The sequence below is a fragment of the Polypterus senegalus genome, chromosome 1, assembly GCF_016835505.1.
Source record: "Polypterus senegalus isolate Bchr_013 chromosome 1, ASM1683550v1, whole genome shotgun sequence".
Taxonomy (NCBI): Eukaryota; Metazoa; Chordata; class Cladistia; order Polypteriformes; family Polypteridae; genus Polypterus; species Polypterus senegalus.
Window position 1 is genome coordinate 118,446,347 of NC_053154.1, and position 16,081 is coordinate 118,462,427.

Here is a 16,081-nt window from a genome sequence, read left to right on the forward strand (position 1 = left end):
ATTCAAACCAACATAGCTTGCCAATGTGGTATGATCTTTATACATCCCCATGTTAAACCTTATCTAAAATGTCACTGCCAGAAGTCTTTCCGTATTTGGCTCAATCCTAATGACGCTTCTAGCTGCCGTTCCCTGCAGCAATACACCCACTCCGCTCTGTGATTCTTCTCTTCATGCTTATATCATACTCTGGAAAGAAGTTACTCTGCCATGAAGTTTCACACAGGCACAAGATATTGATTGATTTTTTTGCATTTATCTTTTGTTTCCCTGCTCTTAGCAATATTTTTACATTCCAAGTTCCTACTTTTATTGGTTCAACTCTTCTTCTTTGACAAAGCTTTAGCTGATTTACGGTCTGAGAGTCCTTGCCTACTCTTCTGCTGGACATGACACCTCTCAATAAGGTTTGGGAAGTCTCGTTAATGTCATGATCTAATTCCCTTTAAATGGAAATCATATTCTTGGGAAAAATAGGTAGGGTGGTTTCCCATTGTCTTCCTCACCGGTTGTGACTGGAGTTTTCCTTCTCCTAGATTGTATACCCTCCCAGGTTAAGAAAGTTCCATATGCTCCAGTTTGAAATCAGAGTTTCCTTCTCCTAGATGACTTTGTCTGAGCAAGCTCTGTCTCCTTTGGTTTAAAATTTGAGTTTTTCTTCTCTTAGGTAAGGTGCCATGAACTAACATATATATCGGAATACTTAATCTAAAGTCCCCAAAATACCTAAACAGATAAAAAGTCTTGAGAAAATATCCAATTCTTGGAACGGGACTTCTTATAAATACATTATTTTCAGAGCACAAAATGAAAAGTCATATTTATCTCATTTCTGTGATGATGCACTGGTACAAATGTTTCAGAATGACCTAGTTAAACAGGCAGACAGAGTAATAAGCACTGTACAAATTCATGCAATATTTTTACCCTTACATATATTTTCCCTACAGCACCTTTCTCAGTCTGTATATCTATACAGATTATAATACAGTCTATATTTTCAGTATTTTCTTTGCAGCGCTCTTCTCAGACACCCTATCACCTCACTCACACTGTACTCTAGATTGTTTGCCCATCCTTAATTTAAAACAAATGAGAACATCTATTAAATGTTTTGTTTTTCTCTTTGTTTTTCTCTGTTATTTCGCTTGACTCTTTCACTGTGTCTAAATAAGAAGCCAATGCTAGTAAAAATCATGTACCATTCTAGAGTAATATTTCTGATTTCTGCATTTATTTAACAGTACAAATTGTCATGGCTGCTAAATTATGTTGCTATGCCTAGAATAACCAACAGATGGTGCATTTTTTTACTCTTAATCTCTAGTATACAGGTATACATACATTGCCCTTTGGCCCTTTAAGCACATGCATTGTAAAAATGTTTTGGCAGATGGTCTAATTTCTTTTGAAGCAAAATTAAAAACAGGATCTAGTTTCAAGTTTGATTATTTAAAATTGATTATTTTGTTAATATTTCAAAAATGTTTAATCTCAGCACAGTGTTGATATATTAAAATAAGTCACACATTATGTGGTTGCTTTTGGGAAAAAAATAATGGGGAACAACAGCTGATGCAAAAAGCTAAAAATGAGAAGCTTATTTTCAAGGCTCTGAATGGAAAGCTGCATGATTAAGCAGTGCTCTTAGCAAAAACAGCAAAGCAGGCAGACCCCACGCAAACATAGAAATCAAGTTTGGAAAAACACGTTTGTTTAAAGACCAACACTTAAAGTCACTCGCCCACTTCTTTGCACTGCCTCCAAAACGCTACATTTTAATCTGTGCACCAGAGACTAAACCCTACACCTCACATTTTATCTCATGCACTGACTCACACAAGTGAAATTCAAATTATTCTCATGGAATCTTATCCACAGATGGGGGATTTTGCTGTTATTCAGTTGGAAAGTCTTGTTTTTAAGAAGCTCAGATATAGTCAAAAGGGTCGTTTGTTGGTGCTGTGCTCAATGAATGAGTCCTTCTGCATGCCTACCCTAATAAATAACATCTTGGCATGCCAGGAATTCAACAAACTGCTCCCTTGTTCTTTTCTAACATCATTTTACAAAGATTTAACCTTACCAGTCCTGTTATATAGGACACAGTCATAATGCTTTAGAGTGTCCTAATTAGATACAAAGTGAAAAAAATGATAGTTTATTCATATTTATTAAATTGTAAGCTATATTTGTTTTACACACAAAAACAAATTATAACACACATTTGATGGAGGATAACTACCGAAGATCATATTAATTATTATTCAATGACAATTAATTTGCTGACTTTGCAAGCAGTGGGTAACAGAGAGTAAATACTCACATGGCAAGAATAAACTAATTCAGTCCCCTCTGACTTACAGTTATCACAGCGTGCAGTTTCTTTTAACTCAGGCCCAATCTATTGATTATCAGTCTGTTCTCCTAATGCAAACAAACACTTTTCAGAAATCTGCCTGGCCCATTGTCTTTAAAAACTATGGACACATTTCTTTTTTGGTAACTGAGTTGAAGCACAGCCTCTTCTGACTGAGCAGAAATTTACCTAACCAGCTGTCTGGTACTTTGTGCCCCACCAAGCGTAAATTGCAGTAGGATTCAGGGAATAAACTTAGAAGAAAAGGTGTGGCATTACTCCTCAAAGATTGTGAACCCTTGGCATGTAATCTCATCCATGGCTGTGTCCTCATCAGTGCTGCTGCCCCTCCATAACCCTGCTTTAGAATAGATGGAAAAATGATTCCTGATAATTGCAGTAATAATTAGACACCCTCTCTAAACATATAGGATATAAGAAAGAGGTGACTTTGAATTAACAATCTGGAAAAGTAATTGAGTTCCTTCCTTTTGAGAAATTTGAATCCATTTTACTTGTGTGCCGTGTTCAAGTTGTGTCATGTACTTTTCATATTTCAGTGGGTCTGAACACAATAAGGATGATAATAAGATTACTGTGGACATGTTAAAATTAATGAAACCATATTGGACCAAATAAAACATATGCTGTGCATAATCAGCAATACATTGCAGACTCCACTGTCCCCACTTAATTACATCAGTTAACTTGCCCTGCCAAATAGACTGTTTTATTATTATTGTTTCAAATGAGCCAAATCAAGCATGTGGTAGATAACAGACATCTTTTGGTTCAATTCATTTCAATAGAATGAAGGCTCTAATTAATATTGTACAATCAGGAATAAACTATAAAATCTCACATAGTCTAAATAATATACACGGGTGGGCAAAAGTAAAAGACATGTGGAAAAGACATGAAGGTTATGATTATTACAATAGCTTTTTTAACTCAATGGCTTTAAGAAGAAGATAAATAAGACAAATAATACAAATAAAAATACAATAATAAATAAATAAATAATAATAACAGTTAACCTACTTTTGCCCACCCCTGTATATCTCACTAAAAATTATTATTATAATATAATAATAATTAATAATTAAATAATAATTAAATTATACTGTATTATTATTATATGTTATATTTTACACTAATTAAATAACAATGTTTCTGTGTAATATTATTAAAAATACAAAGGAAGTTTAAGGTACCTAAAGGTTTGTTTCCAGAGACTAAGCCAAATTGTTAAATCAATTAACCGAAGAGCATGGTTAAGAAACGCTGACATTTGATGTTCAACATCCTGCATATTTTGACTAATATATATGTTAATGGTTCCCTCACTTACCTGTACTTACTAGCTTGATACACCAACATAAGCCCATCCACAAAGTTCTCAAAACATATTTTCTTTTCTTTTTTCTGGTCAATTCTTTCTTTGTTTGATTGGAATATATATAACAGTGAAATATTATGAAGAACAAAAAGTAGAAAAGGGGAATAAGATATAGCATTTAGTCTCCAGGCACTCATTATTAACGAACTCTAAGTAGAAACAAGTGAATAACATGTCGCATTTAGTCTCCCTGCACCCTTTATTAACCAAGAAAACTAAATTAATTTAAAAAAAGACTAACCCCACTCTATTACCCAAAATTCAAAAAAAGTCAGAAAACATCAAAGAAAATACAGTATTGCCCGATGTTTAAATCCTTGCTTATACCACTAATAGAAGTAGTTAAAGGGTTGACAAGGAGCTCTTACAGAGAACTTTTAGGGTATTTCAGTCCTAAGAGTTTTTTTCTCTATGCATAGCCATTAATAACTTATTATAAATTACTATTCCAAAAAGAAAAATATAACACTTCTAATTTGGGCGGTGATACTAGAGACAATGTGGAACCAGGATTAACATAACCTCTTGAGTTTGCAGACTATTAGTGTTGATAAGCAGGTGTATGTGATAAAATGGTCACTGAACGTAGTTACAGTTCAGGGAGAGATGTCCTAGCTTTGTCTCTTTTAGGAATAGAATTACAGTAATTTATACAGAGCTGACAGCCTTTTCAAATTAAGGATAAAATTATTACAGTGTATTGGAGTGTTGCAACTTTGGTTTCAGTGAACAACATCTCTTTTTCCGTCAAAACACTAATACTCAAAGCTGCTTGTTCAACAACGCAATGTAAATGTAACGCACTCAGGAGTAAGAGATACCTTAGTGCAGATTTAGGAATACAACAACAACAACAACATTTATTTCTATAGCACATTTTCATACAAACAATGTAACTCAAAGTGCTTTACATGATGAAGGAAAAGAAAACAAAGACAAAATAATTAATTAAAATTAAAATGATACAGGATTTTAAAAGGCAGACAAGTAGTTAAGTAGGTTATAGCAAAATGTAAAATTGGTCTTAGACTGAAGGTATGACATGGATGGCAAGTAATTTCACCCTTAACAAAAGACATAATTAGTGAATCAACACCTGTTGAAATCACTGTTTTGGACTCTGCAGTCGTAAATATTTTCAAAATCAAAGATGGAATGAAAGGGCCTACACAAAGACCTTTAACAAAGTCAATGGAAGAACCTGAATAAATGGAACTTTTCAGAGAAGGGAGTTACTTAGGGGTTCATTATAGAATTAGCTGCTGGGTAGTTTCTGGGAGAGACTTGTATGATCGGTGAAGACCTGTCTAAAAAGAGTGGTGGATAAGTCCTAAGTAAACACTGAAGAGCCGTGTACCATGCTGACAGAAGTACAATTGTTCTGAATTCTAGGTTTGTCACCCACAATTGTCACAAGTTCACTTCTTGGTCAGTTACTTCCCCACCATCAAAGACATTTTCACCAGTAAATTAGCCTGTTAATCTGAACGAGAAAATGGTTTGAAGTTTGAAATATAGAGGATGACAAACTCTTGGAGCTGCTAGAGGAAATAATTTCAGATAGAGTTAAAATTAGCGTATCAACGAAAGACTCAAGTTTATGTGTTCTCTGCATTTCATCTGGGAATATGTTATGAAGACTTGTTCGAATGATATCTCCTTAACATATAAATCCTGAATAATTTATGAACCCTTACTCATCAGATGGGAAGATGGTGTAATATTATGTAATTTAGTAGTGTGCAGACTAATATTTACTCATTTTTGTCAATAGTTAAGGATCTTACATACTCTTATACAGTTATTTATGTAGCATAAAAATATCAGCATCTGTGTGAATATGTAGTAACACCTGCATTATCCGTTCGGCACGGTGGCACAGTGGTAGCGCTACTGCCTCGCAGTAAGAAGACCTGGGTATGCTTCCTGGGTCCTCCCTGCATGGAGTTTGCATGCTCTCCTCATGTCTGCGTGGATTTTCTCTGGGTGCTCCAGTTTCCTCCCACAGTGCAAAGACAGGCAGGTTAGGTGCATTGGCGATCCTAAATTGTCCCTAGTGTGTGCTTGGTGTGTGTGCGTACCCTGCGGTGGGCTGGCACCCTGCCCGGGGATTTGCTCCTGCCTTGCGTCGTGTGTTGGCTGGGATTTGCTCCAGCAGACACCCGTGACCCTGTGTTAGGATATAGCGGGTTGGATACTGACTGACTAACTGACCTGCATTTATCCAGAAGTCATAAATGAAAAAAGACAAAATGAAACAATTTTGTGATTTTTGCAAGGTTTGTTTGATAACGCAATTAAATGAACTTTCCTGTTGCTGTGTTATATTACAAGTAAAAAAAAAACTTTTGTTTCAAGTTGCATTTATTGAAATTACTTTAGTAGTAATATTGTCTTAATGTAATAGGCTAAGTTATATAACATATGCTACCTTGCAAAAAAATCTAATTTACTTCATAATGGGCTTACAGATTGTCATGCCTGTCTTGTTTACTTAAACCCATCATAAATGTGGCACAAAAAACGTAATGTAGACCCATATTAAAAAAAGGTATACAAAATTTACCATTAAAGCAAGACAATTATCATTTAAGTTAGAGGTGATGGAACTCCTCAGGAAAAAAAAGGAAGATATTAAATATGAAGATTGCCAAATTCGTCTTCCTGACTTCTCTCCAGCAACAGCTATCAAACGCGCCGCCTTCTATAATATTAAACAGCGGCTACGGCAAGCCAATGTCAAATACGGCCTCCTGTATCCGGCAAAACTGAAAGTGGAATGGCAGGGGCATTTCTATGTTTTCGCTAGCAAGGAGGAGGCAGAAAATGAGTTAAGAAAGCTGATCCGGGACTATTCTGATACATAATTGTGAGTCATGGCGGTAAATGATAAAGCTAGGATTAATAATCTACTGTCTGATCTATTTGTTTTTAAAATACGGGTTTTTTATCAGCATATATTCTCATATTCTTATATTATTATTACTTACTTATTACTTATCATTACTTAGTATTACTAGGGCTAAATGTTTGTGTTTTATTGTGCTTAATTACGTTTTCCTCCTCTTTTTTTTTTCTTTTCTAATTATTTCATGTGTACCCTAAATGAGACTGTTCAATATCATACCCTTGGTTTGCTGTTATTGCTATTACTGCATTAAGACTTGTTATGCTTGTTTTGGACACATCTTTAACACCATCACCTGGGTTTATTATCTGGGGATATCATCTTAATGCACTAAAATTGATGAAGATTATATGTATGTATGTAATGCACTAAATATGATGATAGATATATATGTATATGTGTATGTGTATATATATGTATATATATTAAGTGCAAAATTCTTTTTTTTTTTTTTTTTTCCTCTTTTAAAGACTATATTGGTAACAGATATCTCTATCTTTTAACCTTAAAGCGCCACTGCATGGGGGCTTGATGTGCTTTGGGCGTGCTCTGTCTCTGGGTATGTCAGAGGACTGGGACTGCATGAAGTGGGTTTTAGCCTCACCTGGGGAGGCAAAAAGGGAGGGTGGGGGTTAAGGGGAAGAGAAAGAGAGCAGGCTTGATCTATATCTAATCTATCATCTCAATCTTTATAATTATAACTATCAACGTAATAATAAGCTGCATGGCAACAACTCTTGGGGGAATAGGAAATTAAGACCTAAACTATTTCACTTCCAGTTAAGACTATAATATGACACCAAAAACTCAGAATCAGTGTCTCCATGATGGGACAGTTAACCGTAAGCTGGAATGTTAAAGGCCTGAATCACGAATTAAAGAGAAAGAAAGTACTTTCTCACCTAACAGGTCTAAATGCTAAAATAGTATTTTTACAGGAAACCCACTTACTAAGTAAGGATCAGTTCCGGCTGCAAAAGACTGGACTGGCCAAATGTTCCATTCTAGTTTTACAAAGAAAACTAGAGGGGTGGGAATTCTCATACATAGAACAGTACCATTTGTAGCATCAGATGTAGTATTGGATCCTGAAGGGAGATATGTGATGGTCATGGGAGACTTATCTAACTGTAAAATGATTTTGATAAATGTTTATGCACCTAATGTTGATGATAAGGAATTTATACAAAATTTATTTGCATCCATTCCCAATCTGAACACTCATAAACTTATAATGGCTGGGGACTTTAATTGTGTTCTAAATCCACTTTTAGATAAGACTTCCTCCACAGGGGGAACGGCAACTAACACCGCAAAGATAATTACAAAGTTTATAACTGATCACAACTTATCAGATCCCTGGAGGTTTTTAAACCCAAATTCAAGAACATATTCTTTCTACTCACCAGTACATCATTGCTACTCAAGGATTGATTACTTCTTTATAGATAATAACTTCTTGCCTAAGATTAAATCTTGTAAATACGATGCTATTGTTATTTCAGACCATGCTCCGATGATCTTGGAGCTGAAATTACTAAGCCCCATACACTCACCCGCAGATGGCGTCTCAATCCGCTTCTATTAGCTGACGAGAATTGTACTGAATTTATATCCAAACAAATTGAATTCTTTCTAGAGACAAATACATCCCCTGAGATCTCTGCAGGAATACTCTGGGAAACTCTTAAGGCCTTCTTAAGAGGACAGATTATCTCATATCTTTCCCACAGAAATAAATCCCGAAGAAAGTAGCAGAGATAAAAGCGAAATTACTAAAATAGATGAAGAACATGCCAGACTACCAAGCGAGACTCTACATAAGAGGAGGCAGGCTCTACATTCAGAATTAAACCTCTTGACAACTAAAGAAACCGAACAACTAATTTACAAATCCAGACATCATTATTATGAACATGGAGAAAGCTAATAAGCTTTTAGCGCAACAAATTCACAAGCAAGAAGTGCATAGCGCAATCTCGGTAATTACTAACACGAATGGAGATAAAATCATCGAACACAAAAATATAATGTACACTTTTAGAGACTACTATAAATCCCTATATACTACTGAGTTTAAAGAAGACAATATACAATCTAATGCATTTCTGGATAAATTACAGATACCACAAATTGGCGCTATTAGTGTGGAGGAGCTCGATAAACCTCTGTCATTATCAGAATTACTGGATGCTATAAAGTCACTCCAAGGTGGAAAAGCAGCAGGCCCTGATGGCTACCCTGCAGAGTTTTACAAGAAATTCTCGCTCAGCTAGCTCCCTCCTATTAGCAACATTTACAGAAGCCAGAGATAACCAATCTCTTCCACAAACCTTTCGCCAAGCACTAATCACTGTCTTTCCAAAACAAAATAAGGACTTATTACAATGTGCATCATACAGACCAATTTCACTTCTGAATAACGACGTTAAAATACTCTCTAAAATCATAGCTAGAAGGATGGAGAAAGTGCTCCCCTCAATAATATCACAAGACCAAACTGGATTTATTAGGGGCCGACACTTATCTTCAAATCTTTGACGCCTGTTTAATGTAATATACTCACCAACTAAATCAAACACCCCAGAAATATTATTATCATTGGATGCAGAAAAAGCATTCGACATGATTGAATGGAAATACCTTTTTACTATTTTGGAGAAGTCTGGGTTTGGCCCGAACATTTGTGCATGGATTAAATTACTGTATACTAACCCAGAAGCTTCAGTTTGCATCAATAACATTTGCTCAGACTACTTTAAACTAGAACGTGGCACAAGACAAGGATGCCCTTTGTCACCACTGCTGTTTGCAATTGCCATTGAACCACTGGCAATACATTGTCGAAATACTGATCAGATAAAGGGGATTAGCAGAGAAGGACTGGAACAGAAAATCTCATTATATGCAGATGACATGGTACTGTATATATCGGACCCAGAAAATTCTGTGCCTGCAGTCTTAGCAGCACTCACAGAATTTCAAAAGCTCTCTGGTCTCAGAATTAATCTGAATAAAAGTGTACTCTTTCCGGTGAATTCGCAAGCATATAATATTAGATTAGACACCCTTCCTTTTATCATTGCAGAACAGTTTAAATACCTCGGGGTAAACATCACAAGTAAACATAAAGCTCTTTATCAACAAAATTTTGTCGTCTGTATGGAAAAAATTAAACAAGACTTGCATAGATGGTCAACCCTTCATCTCACACTAGCTGGAAGAATTAACACTGTTAAGATGAATATTCTTCCTAAGCTCCTTTTTTTATTTCAAAACATACCAATATACATTAATAAATCGTTCTTTAAGCAATTAGATTCAACAATAACCTCATTTATTTGGAATTCTAAACATCCACGCATCAAAAGAGCGACCCTACAAAGACAAAAGGCAGAAGGCGGCATGGCTCTACCTAACTTCCAGTTTTATTACTGGGGCAAATATACAGTCGATAAGAACCTGGACACAAATAGAAGAACATACACAGGCATGGACCGCAATAGAAGTAAAATCCTGCAGTACTTCTTTGTATTCCTTGCTTTGTGCTCCAATAAACACACGTTATCGGCAATACACTAATAACCCAATTGTGCTCCACTCACTTAGAATCTGGAACCAATGTAGAAAGCATTTTAAGACGGAGAAGCTTCTTTCTGTGGCACCCCTGCAAAAGAACCACCTCTTTCAACCCTCACAAACATATGCAGTTTTAATATCTGGAAAAATTTGGAATTAACTTGCTTAGAGATCTTTATATAGACAACGTCTTTGCATCCTATGAACAATTACATTCCAAATTTAACATTCCAGCTACAAATTTCTTTCACTATCTTCAAATCAGGAACTTTGTTAAACAGAACCTTCCAGATTTTCCTCATCTTGCACCCTCATCCACGCTGGAAAAATTATTGCTCAATTTCAAGGAGTTAGACTCCATCTCTACAATATATAAAATCCTTTTACAATCCCTTCCTTTCAAAGATCCAAGAGGACACTGGGAAAATGACCTCTCAATTAATATATCAGAAAAGGAGTGGAAAGTAGCAATGCAGAGAATTCACTCAAGCTCCATATGCAAAGCATACAATTATACAACTCAAAATTATATATCGAGCACATCTGTCTCGACTAAAACTCTCAAAATGTTTCCAGGGCATGATCCAACCTGCGAGCGTTGCAACCAAGCCCCAGCCTCACTAGGTCACATGTTCTGGGCCTGCTCCAAATTAACATTATTCTGGACAAAAATTTTTAATTACCTCTCAGACAGTCTTGGACTCACAATCCCTCCTAACCCATTAACAGCTGTGTTTGGGGTTCTTCCAGAGGGTCTTAAAGTGGAGAAAGACAAACAAACTGTGATTGCATTCACTACACTGTTGGCACGCAGACTTATTCTGATAAACTGGAAGAACCCAAACTCTCCTCTTTTAAGTCAGTGGGAAACTGATGTGTTATATTATTTAAAATTGGAAAAATCAAATACTCAGTTAGAGGATCTGTGCAGACTTTTTCAAAACATGGCAGGATCTAATCAGTAAAAGCAAGACAAGAAGACAGTTGAACCACTATAATTTTATCTCAGTAATCAGTTTGTATTTTTTATCAAGTAAATGTTTCAAAGGGCATCGTGAAATAATAATATCTCCCAAATGAAAAATGCAAATAATTTCTTTATACTGGACAAAAATGGCAGATTTTTTTTTCTTTTTCCAAAGGATAATCAATATTCAGATGTAGCTTACTTTTTTGGTAGCTTGCATCTTTATTCATTGATGTTTGCTATTGTTATGGTGTATAAAATCTATAAATTATTCTCTATATTTTTATTATTATATTTTGCTCAATACCAACAACATGAATTCAGATATAGGACACTTGTATAGTCATTATAATAAAAAGGCATATTCTTTTCCCTCACTTTTGTAAAAGTTGTTCACAGCATAGTTCTAAAATGGCTTTACAGCCTGGGAAAGGAAGACTGAGCCGATGCCTCAGGATATTGATTAATAATAATAACAATTCCTTGCATTCATATAGCGCTTTTCTCACTATTCAAAGTGCTCAGCAATTGCAGGTTAAGGGCCTTGCTCAAGGGCCCAACAGAACAGAGTGCGTTTTGGCATTTATGGGATTCAAACCGGCAACATTCCAATTGCAATGCAGATCCCTTGCCTCACAGCCACCACTGGATGGACATATGGATGGACATCTGGGACAACAATTTGGCTTACAGTCTGGGAGAAATTAGATTAAAGAGTTTGAGCAAAATTCATCCATCATATTGACAGCCAGCCAATCAGGTGCATGCAACAATCATGTGTTGTGAAACCATGGCATGAAACTTTATAATAAGAAGAGAAACAGTGACCATGGAAGAGCGACGTCAGAGAAGAAAACAAAGACATGTATGACCAGTTTTCATCCAATCGTCAGCTAATAACATTTTCATGACCATCGATTGCTAAATCAAACACTGCCCTCGGACATTCATCCTTGTCATCTCTACTTTTTTTCATAAGTTTTTTCTAAAGACTATATATATATATCCAGACTTTTCTATCAGTCTTATTTTCTATTATTCTTTGTTCCAGTGGTATTATTATTATTCCTGTAATAAATACCATGCTGCGTTTAACTTTCTATGCTTTGTCTTAATGTCTAGTGTGATTGAAGTAATACAGTAAGTTAGATTTCTTTAAGCACCTGGTGCAGCCAGAGATTTGCCATTACCTCTGTGCTGTGAGGTTTATTAAGGCTATGAGTGAGAGCTCCACTCAGTAGTAGGGAACAGTATGTAAAGTAAAGTATTCTTGGCTGATAAATGGCCTATAGTCAAGGATGCTGAGCCTTCTTATGTTTAAATGTATTCTTGTAGACCAAAAGTGATATTTACGTCTGAGATATCATTAAAACATTGTATGTTATTTGTGGCAATAATAAGTAACTCTCTTGAAGTGCTGAGTGACAGGCTGTGTTATTCCTAAAGCACTTGTGTGGTTTAAAGTGCTAAAGGTTAATCAGTGTGTGTGTGTCATTCATGGGGCGCTGTTGTAGTTAGGGTCTGTGTGTATTCATATAGCTAACCCGATAACGAACTTGACGAGGACACTTACCCTTGAGAAAACAGGTAAAGGGTAAGTAGAGGGAAAGACTACAATAATACAGCTATGTTGTTGATGTTCTGCATTATTGCATTATACTGTATACAATGGATTCAGAAAGAATTCAGAACCCTTCTTTCTGCACACTTTATTATGTGTAGATTTAATTTTAAATGGATACATTTTCCATTTTTACCCTTTAATCTACAATAAATAATCCATAATGACAAAGTGAAAACATGTTTTCAGAAAGTCTGGAAAACTGATTAAAAATCAAAAGTTGAAAGCTCTTATTTCTGTAACTAATAAGCACAAACCATAGTGTTTATACTCAGCCTTGCTGATCTGTCCACACCAACTTAGTAATATAAGGACTCATGTGATCTAGCTGCTTTTTTAGGTTTGATGTATGTAAACTATACATGAATAAGACCATATGTCTAAAGAATGAATACAAAGTTAATATAGATAACAAACTATATGAAAAATTGCTAAACATGTTAATCCACAGAGTGTGGATACTTTAAATAATTATCCTGTCAAAAAAGAGAACTCATCCCTTCATTCACCAGATGTCATCAAGATAGTCCATTTACAAGAAATCATTAATAATGTGCCTGAAATGAATAAGAAAGTATTTTATAAATCACTTAATAAATCATTAACTTCATTCAGTCAATTGGGAGTGACTGTGTTAAATCTGAAAAGCCAAATATTCTTTCAGTCAGGTTATCAAAACCTTGAACATTTACATAACCAGATGTTTATCAGAGTAAACTTTAATGATTGTTTTTATTTTCCCAAATTCTTGTGTGTATGGATTAAATAGTTTGAACTACATACCATAAAAGATATGCACAAAATAACAAATATATATCACCTTAAGAGTCATACATCCAAATGCGACAGGCCTCAAGTTCACAGTCATTAGAATTATCAGAAGATGTTTTCTGAGCTAAGCACCATTCAGTAATTCAGCCAGTTAAAGGCCAAGTGACAGTCATACAGTGTTCCATTGTAACAAACTGAGCAAAATACATTAACTCTAGTTAAGGGGTTGAAATAACTGCATGGTAAGGTATGGAAGAGACAGTCAATATTTACATAAAGCACAAAGCCCAATCTTTATGCCACCATTTTTGGTAAAGTGGCAAGAAAGTGTGACAACTGATTCAATAACCATTTTTTTCTGTTTTTCTATCTGGAATTCCCACAGGATCCCATTCTACAATATTTTTCCTATTCTGAGTGAAGGTGTTTTCCCTGAGATTCTGTCTTCCTTCCATGTTGTTACAGAGACTAGTACTTCCATAACTAGGTATTTTCTGTTATAGACTTGTATCCCATGCAGAAATGTTTACTGTAGTGTATCAAAAGAAAAAGAGACCAGGAAATATTATAATTATATACTGTAATTAATGCTACGATTGTGACCAGAAAATCATTCCTTTACTTTATTGGAAGCAACAATCACTAAGCCAGACTTGGAGAGAAAAAGGAAAAAATTACTCTTTCATCCCATCTTTGTCATCTACATCAAGGTTGTGACCCATGTGACCATGGCCATACCGTAGCAAATGACTATTGTCATAGCCATGAAGTTACAAAATTACATGAAAACAGTTAATACACATGTGAACAGTTAATATGCACATTATAAAAAATGTTAAACAGAAGCCCAACAAGCAAAATAACTAATGAAAAATACTCTTTGGGGTCTAAAAGAATGAAGCCCCAGCATTACCTCCCTCGATGGAGTGGTCCCTGAATTTGCCCATCACGCTTGGACTGAAACCTGGCATTGAATCTTGAAAGCAACTGTGCATGCAAGTCCAAAAATGTAACCCAAGTGCGATCCTCAGGCACAAAGTGCTTCCGCAGGACAAAGTATTTCATTGATGAGTTCTGGCACTGGAAATCCAGAAACGACTGGACATTGAATTCATACATGCCATCCACAGAAACAGAAGGTAGAGGAGAAGATGGGGCATAATATAGGCTATACAAGTCTCAGTCTGGACATGTGAAAAGTGGAGTTTACCTTAAAATGTGTAGTAATTGTTCATGTCTAACGCAAGATGCTTGCTGTGCCATGCGCGACCTTCGATGAAGTACAGTACTGTCTCTTTCAAACGTACTAACCTCCAATTCCTGCCCTTACTTTTCTTTCTCCAAATACCCAATCGCCATACAATCAGCTCTGTAACAGACGTTAAGCCATCTGTAAGCTTAGAACGCCGATTCTTCAAAACATTTAAGGAACATTAAAATATCTTCATAGTACGTGTTTAATTATACTATCCATCTATCCTTCCAGTGTCACATCAGCACCAGCAAAAATACGGCGTGAGGCAGGAACAATCCTAGCACTGCAGCACCGTGTCTTCACATGTTTAATTACTAACAATATAGATTATTTAAATTAAGTTAAAGTTTTATCTGTATAATATAATAAACATATTTTGCTGCATTTCATCTTAAAAATTATATCGTCATCATATGTAATGTGATGGAATAAAGTCTCCAAAACAAATATAAAGGTTTGGGGATTGGCCCTGTATATTGATTTTCCAGGTCAAGATGATAAATGTAATATTTTACAACTTGATGTTGCTTCTGTTGGCTTTTATACACAAATGGATACAAAATCGCTACAGGAAATGGCGATAACAGGAGGTGACATCATCAACTGGAGTGACTCATCAACAATGTGACGTCATCATAGTGGGACTGGAAGTGACGTCATCAGCAGGTACCGGAAGTTACGTCATCATGGCGGGACTGGAAGTGACATCATCAGCGGGAGCCGAAAGTGACATCATCATGGCAGGACCGGAAAGTGACGTCATCAACAGGAGCTGGAAGTGTTGTTATGGGTGGTCAAGTGTATGATGAACCATAGTCTGTGGGGTTTATTGTTTCTGGTATGTGATTATTTCTCTTCTTTAGTTCTGCAGGGTCAGAAAGAGAGGCATTAATACCATCATACACCCCCCCATCTTGTAAACGTTCACTCACCTCTGGGCCTGTTGATTGCCTCCTAAGCGCACATGTGTGACAGTAAATACGCACTTTATAAAGTGGCTTAAGTTATGCAATATTATAACTGTATCGCAAGTTTAATGTTAGGTAATTGTACTAATAGGTACAAACAGTTCTACAAGGAGCACTTGATGGACTGATTGAGAGCGTTTAGAGTTCTTGGGATGAAACTGTTTCTGAACCGCGAGGAAAGGCTCTGAAATGTTTGCCGTATGAGAGCAGTTCAATAGACAGCATGACTGAAGCAGCATGTGCTTGATGCTGTA